The following is a 23,546-nucleotide window of genomic DNA, read 5'->3' on the forward strand; positions in this document are numbered from 1 at the left end:
TAGCTATTACTGAAACATGGCTAAGGGAGGGGCAGGACTGGCAGCTCAATGTTCCAGGGTACAGATGCTATAGGAAAGATAGAGCAGGAGGTAAGAGAGGAGGGGGAGTTGCGTTCTTGATTAGGGAGAACATCACGGCAGTAGTGAGAGGGGATATATCTGAGGGTTCGCCCACTGAGTCTATATGGGTAGAACTGAAAAATAAGAATTGTAAACAATTTTACAACACCAAGTTATAGTCCAGCAATTTTATTTTAAATTCACAAGCTTTCGGAGGCTTCCTCCTTCGTCAGGTGAACGTTGTTGGAAGGAGGAAGCCTCCGAAAGCTTGTGAATTTAAAATAAAATTGCTGGACTATAACTTGGTGTTGTAAAATTGTTTACAATTGTCAACCCCAGTCCATCACCGGCATCTCCACATCATGAAAAATAAGAAGGGAGAGATCACTTTGATAGGATTGCATTACAGACCCCCAAATAGTCAACGGGAAATTGAGGAGCAAATATGTAAGGAGATTACAGACAGCTGCAAGAAAAATAGGGTGGTAATAGTAGGGGACTTTAACTTTCCCAACATTGACTGGGACAGCCATAGCATTAGGGGCTTGGATGGAGAGAAATTTGTTGAGCGTATTCAGGAGGAATTTCTCATTCAGTATGTGGATGGCCCGACTAGAGAGGGGGCAAAACTAGACCTCCTCTTGGGAAATAAGGAAGGGCAGGTGACAGAAGTGTTAGTGAGGGATCACTTTGGGACCAGTGATCATAATTCCATTAGTTTTAAGATAGCTATGGAGACGGATAGGTCTGGCCCAAAAGTTAAAATTCTAAATTGGGGAAAGGCCAATTTTGATGGTATTAGACAGGAACTTTCAGAAGTTGATTGGGAGAGTCTGTTGGCAGGCAAAGGGACGTCTGGTAAGTGGGAGGCTTTCAAAAGTGTGTTAACCAGGGTTCAGGGTAAGCACATTCCTTATAAAGTGAAGGGCAAGGCTGGTAGAAGGAGGGAACCTTGGATGACTCGGGAGATTGAGGCCCTAGTCAAAAAGAAGAAGGAGGCATATGACATGCATAGGCAGCTGGGATCAAGTGGATCCCTTGAAGAGTATAGAGATTGCCGGAGTAGAGTTAAGAGAGAAATCAGGAGGGCAAAAAGGGGACATGAGATTGCTTTGGCAGATAAGGCAAAGGAAAATCCAAAGAGCTTCTACAATTACATAAAGGGCAAAAGAGTAACTAGGGAGAGAGTAAGGCCTCTGAAGGATCAACAAGGTCATCTATGTGCGGAACCACAAGAGATGGGTGAGATCCTGAATGAATATTTCACATCGGTATTTACGGTTGAGAAAGGCATGGATGTTAGGGAACTTGGGGAAATAAATAGTGATGTCTTGAGGAGTGTACATATTACAGAGAGGGAGGTGCTGGAAGTCTTAATGCGCATCAAGGTAGATAAATCTCCGGGACCTGATGAAATGTATCCCAGGACGTTATGGGAGGTTAGGGAGGAAATTGCGGGTCCCTTAGCAGAGATATTTGAATCATCCACCGCTGCAGGTGAGGTGCCTGAAGATTGGAGGGTAGCAAATGTTGTGCCTTTGTTTAAGAAGGGCGGCAGGGAAAAGCCTGGGAACTACAGACCGGTGAGCCTGACATCTGTAGTGGGTAAGTTGTTAGAGGGTATTCTGAGGGACAGGATCTACAGGCATTTGGAGAGGCAGGGACTAATTAGGAACAGTCAGCATGGTTTTGTGAGAGGAAAATCATGTCTCACGAATTTGATTGAGTTTTTTGAAGGGGTAACCAAGAAGATAGATGAGGGCTGTGCAGTAGACGTGGTCTACATGGACTTCAGCAAAGCCTTTGACAAGGTACCGCATGGTAGGTTGTTACATAAGGTTAAATCTCATGGGATCCAAGGTGAGGTAGCCAATTGGATACAAAATTGGCTTGACGACAGAAGACAGAGGGTGGTTGTAGAGGGTTGTTTTTCAAACTGGATGCCTGTGTCCAGCGGTGTGCCTCCGGGATCGGTGCTGGGTCCGCTGTTATTTGTTATTTATATTAATGATTTGGATGAGAATTTAGGAGGCATGGTTAGTAAGTTTGCAGATGACACCAAGATTGGTGGCATTGTGGACAGTGAAGAAGGTTATCTAGGATTGCAACGGGATCTTGATAAATTGGGCCAGTGGGCCGATGAATGGCAGATGGAGTTTAATTTAGATAAATGTGAGGTGATGCATTTTGGTAGATCGAATCGGGCCAGGACCTACTCCGTTAATGGTAGGGCGTTGGGGAGAGTTATAGAACAAAGAGATCTAGGAGTACAGGTTCATAGCTCCTTGAAAGTGGAGTCACAGGTGGATAGGGTGGTGAAGAAGGCATTCGGCATGCTTGGTTTCATTGGTCAGAACATTGAATGCAGGAGTTGGGATGTCTTGTTGAAGTTGTATAGGGCATTGGTGAGGCCACACTTGGAATACTGTGTACAGTTCTGGTCACCCTATTATAGAAAGGATATTATTAAACTAGAAAGAGTGCAGAAAAGATTTACTAGGATGCTACCGGGACTTGATGGTTTGACTTATAGGGAGAGGTTAGACAGACTGGGACTTTTTTCCCTGGAGAGTAGGAGGTTAAGGGGTGATCTTATAGAAGTCTATAAAATAATGAGGGGCATAGATAAGGTAGATAGTCAAAATCTTTTCCCAAAGGTAGGGGAGTCTATAACGAGGGGGCATAGATTTAAGGTGAGAGGGGAGAGATACAAAAGGGTCCAGAGGGGCAATTTTTTCACTCAAAGGGTGGTGAGTGTCTGGAACGAGCTGCCAGAGGCAGTAGTAGAGGCGGGTACAATTTTGTCTTTTAAAAAGCATTTGGACAGTTACATGGGTAAGATGGGTATAGAGGGATATGGGCCAAGTGCAGGAAATTGGGACTAGCTTAGTGGTATAAACTGGGCGACATGGACATGTTGGGCCGAACGGCCTGTTTCCATGTTGTAACTTCTATGATTCTATGATTCTATATACTACGGCAAACTTAGGCAAACTACCAGAGGGCAGCTGGCGCCTATAGAAAAAAGTCCCAGCAAGGATCGGTGCCTTCAGCAGAGGAGCAGAAAAAATTGGAAGGATGGTGGTATTCTTAAAATAAAAGAATCTGCACTCTTAGACCATGGCCACATTCAGATGTTTGATCATAGGAACCCACCATTCAACTACACTCCGAGCAATCCTGAAGCTAAAGGTGGACCATAAATGCCAGCTCCATAATATGAACACAAACATCTTAAAAAGTCTCAAAACTTCAATTTAAGATGGGGTATTTCAACTTTCCTCACTTGACCTCGACGTGGGCTGTGTATGTGCAGAACCACCACAGAGTTCAACAAAAAGTCACCATTTCAAGTGAAACTGGGAAGCCAACAGCTGCAAACCTTATCTGAATAAAAACTCTGAAAATGGCCTTCAACTGACTCTACTGTGCAATCTCAAATAGATCAATATAGGTATGTACTAGGTAAGGGCCATTCCCTCAACAAGCGCTGTATTTATGTTAATAATGTATCAGATCATGCTTCTAGCAAAAGTAGATTTATTAAAATAAAAGATTTTAATTGTCTTCATTCATTTTTGTGCTCATCAAGGTGAGGATACCTGAGGGAACAGAACACTTCTTGGTCACTCACGGCCTGTTTTTAACTCGGAGCCGGGAACTCAGGGATTTACATGTGGGGAACCCGGAAGTCAAGTGTGTGGGTTTAAATCTGTGATCGCAACTCGGTCGCAGGCCATTATCTTTGCTTTCAGGTTTCACGACTCCAAGCTGCACAGCGGGCCTACTGCGCACCCGAATGACGCAATTTAAAGCTCACTATTTAATGGGCCAGACCAAGAATGGATTTTGAAGGAAAAGGGAAAAATGGAGTCCAGGAAAGCAAAGGCTGCCCCTAGATTTATTGATGCCTCCCTGGATGTACTGCTGACTGCAACGAGGCTGCAGGACGGAGGTAATGTTTCCAATGGATGGCAGGAAGAAACCTGGCTCTATATCCAAAAATGCTTGGTTGGAGGTGGCAGAAGAGGTGAGCAGCAGGAGCACGGTGCCCAGGTCTTGGGTTCAGTGCAGGAAGCGTTTTAATTACCTGACCAGATCAGGAAAAATGAGTACAGTTGCTGATTCACCCACATCCTGCATTGTTCAAACCCCCCCCCGCCCCCCCACCCCGTCACTCTGTGTTAGCTCACCTACCCCATCACATCACTCCTCACATCCACTAAAGTGTCAGCAGCAGCAACCATCCTTCACTTTCTATGGACTTCCTCAACTGCCCATTTATTCACCCACCACTGCCACTCACCCCAATCCAGATACAATGTGATGTAACTGTCTGATAGTCTCCCTCTGATGCATCTCTTTCATCGTCAGCCTCACCCAAAGCAATGCATTCATAGGGTGAATACATCACCTTCAGTCACCCTCACGTCTGTTCTTTCTCCTACTGCAGAAGAGAGTGCAAAACGCAAGGGAAAGCAGAACTGAAGGTGGCCCACAATATAGTGGAGGAGACAGATGTGGAGGAGGTCAATGTGAGAATATATGCAATGGAGAGTGTGGCAGCCTCCATTAAGTTTCAAGTACAGCTCTCAAATGAGTCCATGCAGGTCATGCCAACAGCCATGCGGACTCTGGATGCCAAATGTCTGCCGCCTTAAACAGGCAGATACTTTAGAACGCGGCACATCTGCTCACCAACCTGCTGGCCAACAGAGAGTGGAGTGATGTTGCACTGGCCGGGAGAGGGATGTTGGTGAAAGGGGACATGGAAGTGGTGACTCCACTCAAAGCATCCCTCCTCAACCAGAACCCGCAATGCTGCCTCCTCTCCCGATGGCCGAGTCTGCCCCTGCACAAGCGCAGGTGGAGCAGTCTTTGGTGGGGGCCCTCACAGACTCCAAAACCCAGAGGTCGTAGGCCGAGAGCATCACAGCAGTCAGGGCAGGGTCCTGAGCAACCTGCCACTACCCCTGCTGAAGCCACAGGGGATGCATCACGTAGAAGCAGTAGAAAGAGAAAGGCTAAGCAATTGTAATTCACCAAGTGTATGCACAAGGGTGTTTGACGAACTGTCATGTTGTTAATTTATATATTTTTTTTGTTATGGTACATTAAATTTAATCATCACCAACACTTCCACGTCTTGGCCATTATTGAGTCCCTTTTGCGAATTTGCCCTTTCATGTGCTTCATCATGGGTGCGTGTGCAATGGGGTTGAAGGTTGAAGGTTGAAGGTGTGGGGGGCAGGGGTGGGGATGCTGCTGGTGGTGGTGGTGGTTGTTCCAGGTGGCCTGAGTCTTCAATTTGCACATCTCATTATGAGAACCTGTTTAAAGATGAGGGCATCACTGGCATCACGGGTATCAATATGCACGGCTGCTCTAGCGATAGATTCCCCCATCTTCATTTTCTTCCTCCTCGGATGTACTGTGGAATAGATCTATTGCTCCCCCTATGCTGGTCTTGTTAGTTTGAGGGGCTCCAAAACGTAGGTAAATTTGTCTGAACAAGAATTCTCAGTCTCAACAAAGAAATCTCAATCTAAACACAAAGAACTCCCAGCCAAACATTTGTCTCAGAGAACTGAGTTCCAATACCTCACCTTTTATTGAGATGTGCCAATCAGTGGTTTAAAGGGCCAAATGAGCTTCGGCTGCAACTCACCTCCATTTCAATGGCACGTTTCAGGAGCCACGGGAGAAGTTAAATCCATTTCTTTGCAGAATCCACAAAATGTTACTACCTGAATTGTCCCTTTAAATATTGGCCCGCTGGCTTTAAATGGGGACGGGGGTTCCAGGTTTCTGTTGTGCGTGTGCCGTGCCTGATTTAAACCCGGAAGTGGGCACGTTGGAGCCAGGATGGGGTCCCGCTCCAAAAAGCTCCTACGTTAACCTCCCACCCATCCCCAACCCACACGATCTTGGGGTTAAAATTACCCCCCCTCCCACGCCAGTGTCAGCATCAATCACTCTCAGATCAGGTAGAGCAGAAACCAAATGCAAAGTCCAACCTCAGAAGAGCTCTTCCTCACGGAACAGTGTTAACGTTTCCTATTTTCCACACCAGCCATCCTTATATTCTGAGAAAGATTTCAAATGTGTGCTAAGTTCAGGGCAGTTTTGTGCTATCAGCTCATAACCACTGAAACTGGATTAAGATTTCCCTAAAGTCATTTGACTTGGGATCCTTACAAGAGCACAGAGAGCAGACTTTCATTTGCACTGAATTCAAATCCAGGCGATGTTCACTGATGATTGCACAGTGTTCAGTTCCGTTCGCAACCCTTCAGATAATGAAGCAGCCTGTGCCCTCATGCAGCAAGACCTGGACAACATCCAGGCTTGGGCTGATAAGTGGCAAGTAACATTCGAGTCAGACAAGTGCCAGGCAATGACCATCTCCAACAAGAGAGAATCTAACTACCTCCCCTTGACATTCAACGGCATTACCATTGCCGAATCCCCCACCATCAACATCCTGGGGGTCACCATTGACCAGAAACTTAACTGGACCAGCCATATAAATACTGTGGCAACAAGAGCAGCTCAGAGGCTGGGTAGTCTGTGGCGAGTGACTCACCTTCTGACTCCCCAAAGCCTTTCCACCATCTACAAGGCACAAGCCAGGAGTGTGATGGATTACTCTCCACTTGCCTGGATGAGTGCAGCTCCAACAGCACTCAAGAAGCTCGACACCATCCAGGACAAAGCAGCCTGCTTGATTGGCACCCCATCCACCACCCTAAACATTCACTCCCTTCACCACCGGCGCACCGTGGCTGCAGTGAGTACCGTCCACAGGATGCACTGCAGCAACTTGCCAAGGCTTCTTCGACAGCACCTCCCAAAACCGCGACGTCTACCACCTAGAAGGACAAGGGCAGCAGACACATGGGAAAAACACCACCTGCACGTTCCCCTCCAAGTCACACATCATCCTGACTTGGAAATATATCGCCGTTCCTTCATCGTCGCTGGGTCAAAATCCTGGAACTCCCTTCCTAACAGCACTATGGGAGAACCTTCATCACATGGACTGCAGTGGTTTAAGGCGGCGGCTCACCACCACCTTCTCAAGAGCAAATAGGGATGGGCAATAAATGCTGGCCTTGCCAGCGATGCCCAAATCCCATGAACGAATAAAAAAAATGAAAGGGCAGTCCTGCAACAGTACCACTGAATCCCTAGACTGTAAGGATTGGATCATTTTTTGTATGATTTTATTTGATTCTCGATTTGTTATACACTGCTAAAAGTGATACTTACAAATTATGGGCCAGAATTTGCTGTCAAAGTAATGGCAAAGCTAATGACACTCGCCGTTATTTATGGGAATACGGTATAGTAACTTCAGGCAAAGGGCAGATGCGCGGTTGAATGTAAATATCCAAAAGTTGCTCTCTGAGTTGTGCCGCTCTGCCATCAGTTTCGTGAAAATGGCATCTCGCCCTTTGCTTCCCTGTTTTTTTTAGGAACTTGCTGTATTTGCCCATTAATTGCCCATTAATTGCCCATTAAATTTGCCACAAAAACTTAAGTCTTGTCATTACAAGCATAAGTACCCTTTTAACGACGTGATAAGTGCTAATTACTGCCAATCAACCTCTCTGACACTGAAAATTATCTAATTCAAGTGTGGAGTCTCATTCTTTCAGGTTTTGAATTTTTCGGGGAGATATAAAAATGTCAAATTTTAAATTTAATATTTTTTTCTTATTTTTATTTTGTCTCTTTTTCTCTCTATCTTAATCCAATCTTTCTTTCCCTTGCTTCTTTTTTCTTTCAGTACCTGATTTAACATTGAATTCACTCCCTTTAATTCGCCCTCTTTCTCAGTCCTTCCTGTGCTTTTTTTCCCCAATCCTTAAATCTCTTTGGTTTTGCTTGCCCTGTTCACTCAGGTCCCACATGCCCGGTTTCCCTCGCTGCGACATTATCAGCTCGCACTTTCAGCAGCTTAGTGGGCAAAAATTTCTGGCCCAAAATGCCTATTGATGGCTGTTATGTAAAGATCCATTTGTACTACTATATAACTTTTTTTTTAATTGGTTTTTACTTTTATAAATAAGGACTCCATCATGACTTCATCTTGCCCAGCACTGAACTTGACAAGTGTAGAGAAGTGAAACAAAATAAAAAGTTTCGCTGCTTTTTGTGAAGACTGAACATTCTTGGTAATGTTTTTGTGTGGTTTTCTCTTCTATGTTTGTTTCTGCAAGTGCCTAGATGACAAATATGATAAATTATTGAAACCTGTTAACTGTGCCTGCTTGGTGAAAATGAAATAGTCCTATTCTTTGCATTACATGCTCAACAACAACTTGCTTTTACATAGTAAAACGTCCCAAGGCGCTTCACAGGAGCATTATCAGGCAAAATTGGACACTGAGCCAGATAAGGAGACACTAGGACAGGTAACCAAAAGCTTGGTCAAAGAGGCAGGTTTTAAGGAGCGTCTTAAAGGAGGAGAGAGTGGTAGTGAGGTGGAGAGGTTTAAATTGGGAATTCCAGAGTTTAGGACCTAGGCAACTGAAAGGACGGCCGCCGATGGTGGAGCGATAAAAATTGGGGATGCGCAAGAGGCCAGAATTGGAGGAGCGCAGAGATCTTGGAGGGTTGTAGGGTTGGAGAAGGTTACAGAGATGGGTGGGGGGGTGGTGGTGGTGAGATGAGTGTATAGAACATTTGAGCTTAGTTATTATGGTCTGGTATGTTGTTCAAACCCTTTTAGAAATATTATAGCTTGGACAACTTCGCAGGAATATAATAATTCTACTTTAAACCCCAAACTCCCACTGAAAACATCGCGGAAAGCAGTCCCTGCTCCATCAAGAATCCATGGAGATCTAAAGTATTAACAACCAATACAATGCATTCTCCACAACATTCACTTTTATTTGACATCCAAGAGTCACCTCATTGGGACAAGTGTTGGGTATTGGTTACAATAATTATTGGCAATTATTTTGTGAAATTATTCCAAATTCTACTATGCAATAATGTCAACTTTTATTGAAATAAAATAAAGGTATTTTTGGCCAGGGGCTGCAGAAACTACTGAGTTTATTCCGAACTGCTGACACACAGGCAAAAGCAACTTTTGAACCGAAGTAACCTGAGATTCTGAACTGCTGACACACAGGCAAAAGCAATTTTTGAACTGAAGTAACCTGAGTTCAGTATCAAGGTAGATTCTCTTTGAACAAAAGCAAAGGTGGAGGACAACTTGGAAAAATATTTGAGGCTCTACTTTCAAATCTCAGTATGTGAGTTGTGCATGAGTCAACCGAATTCAGGATTATGTTTACCATAAGAAGCTTCAACTGATATTTTTAAATTATCACATTTTGTATGAGGTGTTCTTCTCAATTAAAATATGCTTGTCAATACTTTATTTTAAATGACAACTGCTTTCAACTTGTAAAATGGACACAATTCATGTAACTTTACTTTTCCAACAACAGTAGTCCATGAATCTTCTGAGCTACAGGTTCCCGAGATTGGCATAAAACTATCCCAAGCTGCCAAACTGGTGAAATTTCCGATCTTGATCAGTGCACAGCTTAAATAATGAATATTTAGATCATTATGACTGCCGTTCTGTTGTGTTGGTGCTATATAATGCTGAATATAGGGACCTAGGTAGTGATAGATCATTATTTTGTTTATATTCTTCAGGCACTGCCTCTTGCTTCTACGGTAATTTGTCAGATCTCTGATGACTTCTTCATCTGTTAAATAGCTCACCCCATAATCTTCCTTCAGCCATTTCTGCACCTGCACAGACAAAACAGCTTGTCAGATAAGAGTATCGGTTTGTGCCATGACAAGATATTAACGATCTCAGCATTTGATCTAGGGACTGTATAATATTGTGGGTTAGAACACTGTCCTTTCATCTCTCGGCCCTAGTTTGAATGAGCCACAACCAGTAAGGTGAAGATCTCCTCTCACCGACAACTACCGTGGTTCCAAGTGAAATGGTTAGAGGCATAATTCAGTTACAAGCAGGTATGAATTCACAACAGACAACGACTCATCATTTTTCACCAAGTAACACAAAGGTGTTGCTTAATGTGTTAAAACAATATAAATTGCTGAAACCTGTTATGTGTGCCTATTTAGTGAAAATGAAATCGTCCCATTCCTAAACATCAAATTCCTGTGCGTACTATTATAACAAAAATGTTAACTCATTTATTTTATGGGTTCATACCTTCATTAAAATTGCAAATAGAGTAATTCCATACAAATATGTTAATGTGTTGGTTACTAATATCACACCATGTGATTTCAACTCCATTGCAGAGCAAAGCAGAAAGAGGCACCTTTACTCTGCACTGGGCCATGCTGCGTTTGAACTGGGAATGGTTAGTGCTCAGGCTGGGGACATTATTTTCCTTTGTGTGAGAAGTGTCCAACTTTTTAACAAAATAGAAGGAATACGAGGGTTTTCAAATGTGTGCTTTCTGAGAATGCAATTTTGTTAACAGAAATAGAAGAAAAAGCAGCCAATCACAACCCATCTGTAATAATGATTTGTCAACATTTCTGAAACAGCTGGCGAGCCATTTAACCGGTATAAATATGGCAAAATTGACTCATTCAGTTGTGGAATGGAAAATCTTTGTGAGAAATCGGTCAAATCCAAATTTAAAAAGCACATTTTACAAATCAGGCCCTGGAGGCACTGGGTAACTTTTGTAAAGGAACAGCATGAGTAGATCTTTGGTACTTTCTATAATATACAGCCACTATTTTTGCACTAGAATTAGTGGGCACCAAACATGAAAAAGTGTTCTAAACCCCTTGTATCTTGTTCAAAAGAGAACAAAAACTCGATTATATTTAAGAATAGAAACACATAATTCTTTGGAACCTTAGAAGCTTGAAACCTGGATAATTGGAATTCATGTAAATGTCATGTGAGACATATGTTGTACATCTGTGATTGTCATCACTAACTACATGGACACGACAAAGGCAAACCAAACCAAGCCCAGTCGACCCTACAAAGTCCTCTCTGACATCTGGGGACTTGTGGCAAAATTGGGAGAGCTATCCCACAGACTAGTCAAGCAACAGCCTGACAGAGCCATACTCACAGATTCATATCTTTCAGCCAACGTCCCAGACTCTTCCATCCCCAGAGGTGGCGGTACAATGATATACAATCAGGAGGGAGTGGCACTGGGAGTCCTCAACAATGACTCCGGAACCCATGAAGTCTCATGGCATCAGGTTAAACATGGGCAAGGAAAGAGAGACTGGGAAGATTGGGTTTGTTTTCCTTGGAGCAGAGGAGGCTGAGGGGGGACATGATTGAGGTGTACAAAATTATGAGGGGCACAGATAGGATGGATACTAAGGAGCTTTTTCCCTTCGTTGAGGGTTCTATAACAAGGGGACATAGATTCAAGGTAAAAGGCGGGAGGTTTAGAGGGGATTTGAGAAAGAACTTTTTCACCCAGAGGGTGGTTGGAGTCTGGAACTCACTGCCTGAAAGGGTTGTGGAGGCAGGAACCCTCACAACATTCAAGAAGCATTTGGATGAGCACTTGGAATGCCATAGCATACAAGGCTACGGACCAAATGCTGGAATATGGGATTAGAGTAGACAGGGCTGATGGCCGGCGCGGACACGATGGGCCGAAGGGCCTCTATCCGTGCTGTATAACTCTATGACTCTATGAAACCTCCTGCTGATTAGCACTTACTGTCCTCCCTCAGCTGATGAATCAGTCCTCCTCCATGTTAAGCACTGAGGGCAGCCAGTGCACAGAATGTACTCTGGATGAGGGACTTCAATGTCCATCACCAAGGGTGGCTCGGTAGCACCGTTACTGGCCGAGTCCTGAAGGACATAGCTGCCGGACGGGGCCTGCGGCAGGTGGTGAGCAAACCAACACAAGGGGAAAAACCTACTTGAAATCATCCTCACCAATCTATCTGTTGCAGATGCATCTGTCCATGACAATATTGGTAGGAGTGACCACTGCACAGTCCTCATGGAGATGAAGTCCCGTCTTTGCACTGACGACACCATTCAACGTGTGGTGTGGCACTATCACCATGCTAAATGGGATAGATTCAGAACAGATCTAGCAGCTCAAAACTGGGCATCCATGAGGCACTGTGGGCCATCATCAGCAGCAGAATTGTATTCCAGCTCAATCTGTAACCTCATGGCCTGGCATATTCCTCACTCTACCATTACCAACAAGCCAGGGGATCAACCCTGGTTCAACGAGGACGCCAGGAGCAGCACCAGGCGTACCTAAAAATGAGGTGCCAACCTGGTGAAGATACAACACAGCACTACATGCATGCTAAACAGCGGAAACAAAATGCTACAGACAGAGCTAAGTGATTCCACAACCAATGGATCAGATCAAAGCTCTGCAGTCCTGCCACATCCAGTCGTGAATGGTGGTGGAGAATTAAACAACTAACGGGAGGAGCAGGCTCTGTAAACATCCCCATCCACAATGATGGCAGAGTCCAGCACATGAGTGCAAAAGACAAGGCTGAAGCGTTTGCAACCAGAAGTGCCGAGAAGATGATCCATCTCAGCCTCCTCCCGATAGCCCCACCATCACAAAAGCCAGTCTTCAGCCAATTTGATTCACTCCACGTGATATCAAGAAACGACTGAGTGCACTAGGATACAGCAAAGGCCATGGGCCCCGACAACATGCCGGCTGTAGTGCTGAAGACTTGTGCTCCAGAACTAGCTGCGCCTCAAGCCAAGCTGTTCCAGTACAGCTACAACACTGGCATCTACCCGACAATGTGGAAAATTGCCCAGGTAAATCGTGTCCACAAAAAACAGGACATATCCAATCCGGCCAATTACCACCCCATCAGCAAAGTGATGAAAGGTTTCGTCGACAGTGCTATCAAGTGGCGCTTACTCACCAATAACCTGCTCACCGATGCTCAGTTTGGGTTCCGCCAGGACCACTCGGCCCCAGACCTCATTACAGCATTGGTCCAAACATGGACAAAAGAGCTAAATTCCAGAGGTGAGATGAGAGTGACTGCCCTTGACATCAAGGCAGCATTTGACCGAGTGTGGCACCAAGGAGCCCGAGTAAAATTGAAGTCAATGGGAATCGGGGAAAACTCTCCAGTGGCTGGAGTCAAACCTAGCGCAAAGGAAGATGGTAGTGGTTGTTGGATGCCAATCATCTCAGCCCCAGGACATTGCTGCAGGAGTCCCTCAGGGCAGTGTCCTAGGCCCAAAATCTTCAGCAGTTACATCAAAGACCTTCCCTCTATCATAAGGTCAGAAATGGGGATGTTCGTTGATGATTGCACAGTGTTCAGTTCCATTCGCAACCCCTCAGATAATGAAGCAGTCCGTGCCTGCATGCAGCAAGACCTGGACAACATCCAGGCTTGGGTTGATAAGTGGCAAGTAACATTTGCGCCAGATGAGTGCCAGGTAATGACCATCTCCAACAAGAGAGATTCTGAACACCTCCCCTTGACATTCAACGGCATTACCATCGCTGAATCCCCCACCATCAACATCCTGGGGGTCACCATTGACCAGAAACTTAACTGGACCAGCCATATAAATACTGTGGCTACAAGAGCAGCTCAGAGGCTGGGTATTCTGCGGCGAGTGACTCACCTCCTGACTCCCCAAAGTCTTTCCACCATCTACAAGGCACAAGTCAGGAGTGTGATGGAATACTCTCCACTTGCTTGGATGAGTGCAGCTCCAACAACACTCAAGAAGCTCGACACCATCCAGGACAAAGCAGCCCGCTTGATTGGCACCCCATCCACCACCCTAAACATTCACTCCCTTCACCACAGGCGCACAGTGGCTGCAGTGTGCACCATCCACAGGATGCACTGCAGCAACTCGCCAAGGCTTCTTCGACAGCACCTCCCAAACCCGCGACCTCTACCACCTAGAAGGACAAGGGCAGCAGGCACATGGGAACAACACCACCTGCACATTCCCCTCCAAGTCACACACTTGGAAATATATCGCCATTCTTTCATCGTCGCTGGGTCAAAATCCTGGAACTCCCTTCCTAACAGCACTGTGGGAGAACCATCACCACACGGACTGCAGCGGTTCAAGAAGGCGGCTCACCACCACCTTCTCAAGGGCAATTAGGGATGGGCAATAAATGCTGGCCTCGCCAGCGACGCCCACATCCCATGAACGAATAATTTAAAATAAGCTTGGATTCATACTGCTTTGCTTCCCCGTTCTCCATCACATCTATAATACTGGACCACCTCTGCGCACTACTTTCCTTAAATAATTTTCCAAATCAACAGAAGGAACAAACAAAATGAAGCGAAGATAATGCCAAATTTACCAGTACACCAGTACCTTCCCACTGCTTGATGAAAATTTCCATATCTGGATGTAAATAACCTGAACAATAGAATAGACTTGTATTCACTATGTATAAATCAGTGGCTTTATAATTCTGGGATTAGCCTCTCGTACTTTATAATAATGGTTATTAAGAATGCAATTACATCATTGTGACTATTGTGTGTGTGTGTGTGTGTTGACAATCTCCTCACTTCTGTTTCTCTTTCACTCTCATCACTTTTGTTTCTCTTACGTTCTCTAATTCCTTTTTCACTTCTGTTTCGCTTACTCTCGTGCTTTTCCTTTACTTCTGTTTCTCCTATTTCTTCATCCTTTACTTCTCTTTCTCCTTTTTCTTGATCCTTTACTTCTGTTTCTCCTTTTTCTTCATCCTTTACTTCTGTTTCTCCTTTTTCTTCATCCTTTACTTCTGTTTCTCCTTTTTCTTCATCCTTTACTTCTGTTTCTCCTTTTTCTTGATCCTTTACTTCTGTTTCTACTTTTTCTTGATCCTTTACTTCTGTTTCTCCTTTTTCTTCATCCTTTACTTCTGTTTCTCCTTTTTCTTCATCCTTTACTTCTGTTTCTCCTTTTTCTTGATCCTTTACTTCTGTTTCTACTTTTTCTTGATCCTTTACTTCTGTTTCTACTTTTTCTTCATCCTTTACTTCTCTTTCTCCTTTTTCTTCATCCTTTACTTCTCTTTCTCCTTTTTCTTCATCCTTTACTTCTCTTTCTCCTTTTTCTTCATCCTTTACTTCTCTTTCTCCTTTTTCTTCATCCTTTACTTATCTTTCTCCTATTTCTTCATCCTTTACTTCTGTTTCTCCTTTTTCTTCATCCTTTACTTCTCTTTCTCCTTTTTCTTCATCCTTTACTTCTCTTTCTCCTTTTTCTTGATCCTTTACTTCTGTTTCTCCTTTTTCTTCATCCTTTACTTCTGTTTCTACTTTTTCTTCATCCTTTACTTCTGTTTCTCCTTTTTCTTGATCCTTTACTTCTGTTTCTCCTTTTTCTTCATCCTTTACTTCTGTTTCTACTTTTTCTTCATCCTTTACTTCTCTTTCTCCTTTTTCTTCATCCTTTACTTCTCTTTCTCCTTTTTCTTCATCCTTTACTTCTCTTTCTCCTTTTTCTTCATCCTTTACTTCTCTTTCTCCTTTTTCTTCATCCTTTACTTCTCTTTCTCCTTTTTCTTGATCCTTTACTTCTGTTTCTCCTTTTTCTTCATCCTTTACTTCTGTTTCTACTTTTTCTTGATCCTTTACTTCTCTTTCTCCTTTTTCTTCATCCTTTACTTCTCTTTCTCCTTTTTCTTCATCCTTTACTTCTCTTTCTCCTTTTTCTTCATCCTTTACTTCTCTTTCTCCTTTTTCTTCATCCTTTACTTATCTTTCTCCTATTTCTTCATCCTTTACTTCTGTTTCTCCTTTTTCTTCATCCTTTACTTCTCTTTCTCCTTTTTCTTCATCCTTTACTTCTCTTTCTCCTTTTTCTTGATCCTTTACTTCTGTTTCTCCTTTTTCTTCATCCTTTACTTCTGTTTCTACTTTTTCTTCATCCTTTACTTCTGTTTCTCCTTTTTCTTCATCCTTTACTTCTGTCTCTCTTTTTTTCTTCATCCTTTACTTCTGTCTCTCTTTTTTTCTTGATCCTTTACTTCTGTTTCTCCTTTTTCTTCATCCTTTACTTCTGTTTCTCCTTTTCCCTTATCCTTTACTCCCCTACAGTCCTGAAGAAATAAGCCACGGTAAGGATACCCACCAGTATCTTATACTGAGTAGATGTCACTAAGTGTTTCAGCACATTCTTTTACACACTGACTACAGCCCCATGCAATGCACTCAGAATACCATGCATGCCAATACAGTAGCAGGGCATAAATTCTGGCTGCAACTTATTACTGAAACTATTGGCCCACTAACATCTTAAAAAGGTTCTGAACAACACATCTTTGTATACATTCCCATTATCTCAAAACTGCTTCTCTGCACGTAGGATACCGTAGCATATAACAGGTGGGAGCAGAATTGGAGGAGGGGGCTCAAATTTATTGGCCTTGTGTGTCTTTAAGGAGACCACTTTACAAATTCTTGGAGCTGAGAGCTTAGAGGGAATGGAGGAGGGTGAAACCAGGGCGTTCCCAGCCAGATGGCTAGTACCATCTTTCTCATTGTTCTTATTACTCCACTCACTCATTGTCATCTGGCGACCATGCAGTATATTGTCATGCAAGTAATATTTGAAGGGGTGTCTTGCAGCCAGCATTCTCTTTCTACAGGCATCTCTCAGATCTAGATGCATGGTCACCACCTCAGAGCACCCTATATTCCTGTCAGCAGCATTTGTAAGTACCAGCACAGTCGCACGCATCCAGAAGGATGCAGTTAGTGATCCTGAGGAGCTAGCATGGCTGTGATCAATGGCCATTGGGAGGAATTAAAGACCTAGATACTGCCATAAAAGCACAGGAATTAATTTGGAAAAATAACGGAAATAAAGCAACCAAAGATTTAATTGCTTTATGGAGACAGTACTGTCAAGAACTGAAAGAAGCTTCGTTATTAGCAAGTTGGCAGGATAATGCGTTGAAGTTAGGGATAGGACTCACTGAAGGAGGGGTGGTCAAGTCCGTAGAGGTCCTAAAAGGAGAATGTGCTCATGAAAAGTGCTCTAAAAAGAGGTCTGAAAAGACTTCGGGCCAGCCCAAACTGGTTGAGAAAAGTGGATTATGTAATCCAATGATTGGCCTTGCCTTGGCTGGGGGAGACGATGATGATTTGGATGAGTGGAATTGTAGGTCCCGTGTAGCTCCCCAGGGTCCTAGTGCCCCTCCTGAGTACAGTAATATCTATTCTTCAGTGCCTAAGGTACCGACTGTTCAAACCCCTGTGATAATGTCTCAAACTGTCTCCCCGGTTGCTTCCCGTACCAGAAGTAAAACTAGGGAATTATTGGCTCCAACGTTTAAATTCTCAATCAACCCACTTAGTTTAAGACAGCAGAGAGATCAGAGATTGGACAGTCAGGGACTTAGAGACGCAGAAACTGAAGAGTCAGGAGACGACTTGCCATCACTAAACTTAGAACGTACTACTGAGACACTAGCTAGGTATGAGCCGACCCCTCGTCAGTTACCAATGAGGCCGATGCCTAATCCTACTTTTGACCCAAACCCAGCCAATGCTGGAGTAGCCGGCAACTCCCGAACGATAGATGTGTACTGTCCATGGAAACCCAACGAGATAATGGCCATTCTAACCGGGGTGCCGGATAGGAGAAAGTCACCTACCGCATTTATAGAATTCCTTAAGACTACCGTTTCTGTCTATAATGCAGAATCAAGGGACTTACGGTCGCTAATACAGCAAGTTTTAACCCATGCTGAACATACCAAATTCCTGCACCAATTGAATGTCCGGACTCATGTCGCATTGGTAGCACAGATACCAAACAATGATGTTGAGCGCCAGGAGCGTCTTTTGGGTGCCCTTAGTGCTACTCTACAAAAACCAATTGACATAACTAAGATCTTAGACACCAGGCCTAAAAAGGGCGAGGGAGCAGACGAATATTTGGAAAGATTCTCGGAAGTATACCGGAATCAATCAGGAGACACAGCGTACCGTGAGGGAAGAGACTCACCACAGTACTGCGCTATGCGACTGAACTGCCTACCGATTCCGGTTTCTCAAGCAATTAGGACTAATAATATGGACTGGTCAGAGAATACTTCCAGCCAGATGAATAGGGCAGTAAAATACTACTGGATGGATAATAAGCACCAGGAAGGTCAGGCCCAGGTTAGAGTCAAAACTGAGTATGTGGTGAAAAAGGAAGGGCCGAAACGCATCTCAGACAGAACAGGATATCAGATGGAGCCTCAGTATTATGTTCCAGGATGGGTTGACGGAGAAGGGTATGGGTACGATACACACCCTAACGGACCAACCGCCCCTAACTATGGCCCACCCTACGTTCCTCCGAGACGTAATTTTGAAGGGAGAAGAGGAGGAGGGAGACAAACAGGGTCAGATGCCTGTTTCAATTGTGGTCAGCTAGGCCACTGGAGCAAGGAATGTCCCTCCCGTAGACAGGGAAGAGGGGGCCATATGCAAGGGCAGCGAAGAGGAGGTTGGCAAGGGAATCGAGGACGAGGAAGATATATGGACTTTTCCCAAAACAATCCGTTCCCCCAGTATTGACTAGCTAACCTTGTGGTAAACGGGATCCAGTCAGAGCAGGAGCCCGTTCTGTCACTGATGATTAAAGGAAACCCACATATATTCTTGGTAGACACCGGAGCAACCATGTCATCTGTCCGATCAGAGCTTAATCTCCCTGAGTCCGGGGAAAAACAGAGTCTGTCTGGTTTTCAGGGACAAGTGAGCCAATACCCGATATCTGAACCAGACTGAGGGGAAAGAATCCGGTTCGTCAGCTGCACAGGTAGAGGAACAAGCAAGTGGCAGTGGCAGAAGAGAAACAAGTACCTGCTGCCCAGATGGCAACAAGGATGTGACTTTGTGTATTTTGGGAAACACAGTAGTGCAGTGCCATTGGGCAGTGGTGCCATGCTATTCAGTGGGAAAGGAGATGAAAGTCCTGGGTCTGCTGACCAAGGCAGCAGTCACCTAATTGATATCTTTGTGAGCAGTGCATGGTTATTACTGCAGAAGATCCCTATGCTAGCCAGGAAGGAAAGAGGCAGAGACAGAAAAATTGAGGGCAGTGGTTCCCTTAACTATCGCAGTTAGTACCATTCCTTTGTTGTGAGTTGGCTGCAGGTATCCTTGCAGCAGATAAGAGAACTGTGCAACTAGCTCTGTGCTGACCCACTGCCTATGATACCAGGGCTTAAAAGGTTAAATTTTTGAGGACAGGTTGCATAAACTTGGGTTGTGTTCCCTTAAGTTTAGAAGGTTGAGGGGTGATCCAATTGAGGTGTTTAAAATGATAAAATAATTCCATTGAATAGATACAGAAAAGCTATTTCCTCTGGTGGGGGAATCCAAAACAAGGGGGCACAATCTTAAAATTAGAGCTAGGCCTTTCAGGGACAAAATAAGGAAGCACTTTTTCACACAAAGGGTAGTGGAATTCTCTCCCCCAAAAGGTTGTGGATGCTGGGTTAAATTAAAAATTTCAAGACTGAGATCGGCAGATTTTTAATAGGTAAGGGTATCAAGGGGTATGGATGAAAGGCAGGTAAATGGTGTTGAGGCACAGATCAGCCATGATCTAACTGAACGCGATACAGGCTCGACAGGTTAAATGGTCTACTCCTGTTCATATGAAGACAATTGTTCTCAGTTATTGCTCGTTAGGTACAGGCAGTCCGGAGCTGGTGTCCACTGATTTCTTTGGCATGACCTCTTTCACCTGGTGCCACTTCAGGAATGAAATACTGTAAATGGGTCACTTTGAAATAAATCCCCATCATTATGGACAGGCTGGATGGACCAGATGGTCTTTTCCTATCTGTCATTCTCCTATGTTCATACCGATTATTTTTTTTTCCTGCCATCTGGTAGTTTGCTCCTTGACAGTTGCTCCCTGAGCTGGAGTAAAAATTTATATTATATACGTGCCCCTTTTCAGATCTGGTCTTCCTTGAACATTTTGCTGTTCTACTGAAGACTTGTAAGTGCTTCAATTGTAGTTGGCTTCCCAGTGATTTTGCAGACAATATTCATCTATTTTTGTTCCCTCATATTCTAAACTCAATAAAAGCAGAGGGAAAAACAAACCAAACCAAATAACACAGGGGAAAATGCAGAAAAATAAAAACAAAAGCACCTCGCCCTTAACCTTCCCGTGATCTTCATGAAGTTGCTGCATTTGCACATTAAACTCGCCACAGAAAGTTAAGTCTAGTAATTAACCGCATAAGTACCCGTTTAACAATGTGATAATTGTTAATGACTACCAATTAACCTCTCTTGCCCAGAAAATGAACAATTAAAAGTGTGGAGGTCTCATTCCTTCAGGTTGTGAATTGTTATTGGAGATTTTAAAAATGTCAAATGTTAAATTTTAAACATTCTTTTCCTTATTTTTCCTTTCAGTCTCATTTTTCTCTCCCTCAATCCAATCTTTCTCGCCCTTTCTTTATTTCTGTTTCTGTACCTGATTTGACTCTAATTCACCCTCCTTCTCAAGTCAGTCCTTCCTCTGTTTATTTCTCAATCCTTAAATCTCATTAGTTAAGGATACACTGTTTGTCCCGTTATTCACCAAGGTCCCAGATGTTTATCTCCCCGCACTGTTATCAGCTCGCACTTCCACCAACTTTGTGGGCAAAAACATTTTGAGCTGAAGGGTGCAGGAACAAGTCTAACTAACAGGGCATACCGTGAGATACCCCATTTCAATACATTCTGGGCCCGTCTTTTTGCCATTGCTTATTGTACAATGAGTTACAACACTGGTTTATTTAACCCCTAAGATGCTGATGGAGCTAGCTATTGATTCCACTATAGCAATGTGATCTATACCAGATAAACATGCAACTAGAGGTTTATGCAAAAATAAACCACCACAAGACCATGGAACTTACAATGGCCAAGGCCCGAGGTCACTCACTTTTTTTTCTCATTGCACTAAAAGGTCTGCTGTTGCTGGCATTAAAGTTCAAAGCAACAGAACCATATGGACATATACACCAGGTAGAATCTACCATTCTTTTATCATTTTGTGCCTCCCCATATCCAAATGGATTCTATTTGCACAAATGCTGCATAGACAAATAATTACAACCCAGACATTTTTTATTATCAAAATACTCTTGACCAGGTAACAGGAGCCATAAATTGTTCTTTTCCCCTATAAGAAGATTGCAACTTTAAGCCATTCATTGTTCTGGGTGGGTGAGTTTAGTGCTGCTTTGAATAAGTTGCTAGAATGAGTGCACCGCACAAGTTGGGTAAGAAATGATTAGTCCAGCTCTTCCTATTTTACTCACATCTCCAACTAGACAATCACACGGTGGCACTTGTAGAAAACCTTGTTCCACAACTCGTCCTGTTTTTGCTCAGTTGGATGAGAAATACGCCAGCAAGAAATTCTGTCGTAAGGTAAACACAAAGGTTGGAGTTTTCCACTTCTGCACTCGCCAGCCCATGGGCTGAAAATTACAGGCTGACACGAGCAGAAGCGAAAAACCCAGCTAAAATGTTTCATTTATGTAATTGTGTATTTATAATCTATATAATTAGATTGCAACTTACATTTATAAAGCACCTCGCCACATCTCTGAGAAACATTCCAAAGTGCTTCCCATACATTGAATTATTTTAAAGGGCATTGACTGTTAAGTAGGCAACAACAGCAGTCATTTTTCACACAGCAAGATCCCACAAACAAAAATGGCATGAATACCCAGTTGTTTTTTGGTGATATCGTTTGATTGACGAATGTTGGCCAACACAACAATGGTTCCCGCTCTTCCTTCAAATTGTGCCACGCGATCTTTCGTGTCCACCTAAACCATAGGACCTTGGTTTAACATTTCATCTGAAGGATTGCACCTCAGATAATACAGCACTCCCTCAGTACTGCACTGGGGCATCAACCAAATTATACATTCAAGCCCTCCAATGGGGCTTGAACCCACAACTTTCTGACTCAGAGACAAGAATGCTACTAACTGAAGCAAACTGACATCTGATATACAATGATGTCCAACATTAATGGATTGAAACTATGCTTGCAATATCAGTAACAAATCTGTTAACACAGACAGGTCAACGTCTTTATCAAAGCAGCAGGTAGAGGAATTTCGTTTGAGCTCAAATGTTACTAATTTCACATGGTGCAATCTCAATCTCTATATCTCTGAACAGTAGTTAAGAGACTTGATGATCACCCTTTATTTGGGGAAAAAACATACACAGAACATGAAATATCTTCAGTCAATGAAGATTAGTATTCAACAATACATAAACTCCAATGCACAAGACAGCCATCAACTCAAAGAAGGCATTCATGGATAAGTTCAAAGCTGTCTGAGATACTTTGCTCTTTACGTATACAAGGATAGAAAAGGCATTTTTTTGAGAATTATAAATAGCATAAAACATGAAAAAACTGAGGTTTTAGTTCCCTGTGTAACATTAAGCAATAACTAAGAATAGCTAGCTACAAGGTATGGGGTTTCACCTGCAACCAAAAACAGTTGCCCACCCCCACATGGTAATCCCCTTTGGCCTTCAGTGGTCCCTATCAGGGGTTTCTAGTAGTTGCGGTTAAACTAATATTGCAATGATAATCCAGGAAGTCTGAATCTATTTCTGGCACATTTATAGGGATGGTGAAGTTACCTGATTCTCCTGCGCTTTTAAGTGCCAACTTGCCAGAGTTCTCATGGAACAAGGCCTTCTCCCGCTTCATAATTAACAGAGCAGCTTCTCTTATTGTGCAAAGTACATCCCAACTTGTCTACTCACTGGTTTAGTTATATTTCTCATTGGAAAGAATATTTCATATTCTGCTACTGAATAATCTTTTTAAACAAAGCTTTGTCACCCCAATCCTTTTATTCCAAACCCTTCACTCGCAATGGAAATAATTATTCTCAGTTCATTCTGAATGTTACATGTTACATGAACCGAAATTGAAATCTGTCAACTACTTCTCATTTCTTTAAGTTTTCAAAAGAGGCTATTTTTACAAGTCCATGTGAAGTAATAATGGGCCATGATTTGGGGGCAAAATAACGGTGTGTTTAAAGCACAAGTCTTTATTAATGTGTAAATCATCCAGCAATTTGTGGCGAGGAAGAGATAGCCCGTGAGTTGCGAATTGCCACAAACTGCTGGATGATTTGCACCGCTCCACCGTTAGCTTCGCGAAAACGGCAGCTCGCCCTCAACCTCCCCGTGATTTTCAAGAATTTGCTGCATTATTTACCAATGACGAGATTTATGTTCCTGTAATGCCAATCAATCTCTCCGGCCCAGAGAGGGAACAATTGAAACTGTGGCATTTCATTCCTGCAGATAGAAAATTATTCTGAGAGATTAAAATCTTACTTTTTCTTTCTGTCTCTTTTTCCTCTCTCTCTTAATCCAATCTTTCTTTCCATCTTTTTATTTCCTTTTCTATACTTGATTTGAGTCTAATTCACCCTATT

The 23,546-nt window shown here is 43.3% G+C and overlaps 1 long non-coding RNA gene across 1 annotated transcript in view; it reads right to left on the bottom strand.

The window, feature by feature from the left end:
- Nucleotides 1–8,940: 8,940 nt before the first annotated feature.
- Nucleotides 8,941–23,546, bottom strand: part of LOC137332976 (uncharacterized) — a 121,793-nt gene continuing 107,187 nt past the window's right edge. Inside the window, exon 3 of the long non-coding RNA XR_010965771.1 lies at nt 8,941–9,843. This is a non-coding gene — a long non-coding RNA (uncharacterized lncRNA). The remainder of the gene's footprint in view (nt 9,844–23,546) is intronic.

The sequence above is a fragment of the Heptranchias perlo genome, chromosome 2 (genome assembly GCF_035084215.1).
Source record: "Heptranchias perlo isolate sHepPer1 chromosome 2, sHepPer1.hap1, whole genome shotgun sequence".
Lineage (NCBI taxonomy): Eukaryota > Metazoa > Chordata > Chondrichthyes > Hexanchiformes > Hexanchidae > Heptranchias > Heptranchias perlo.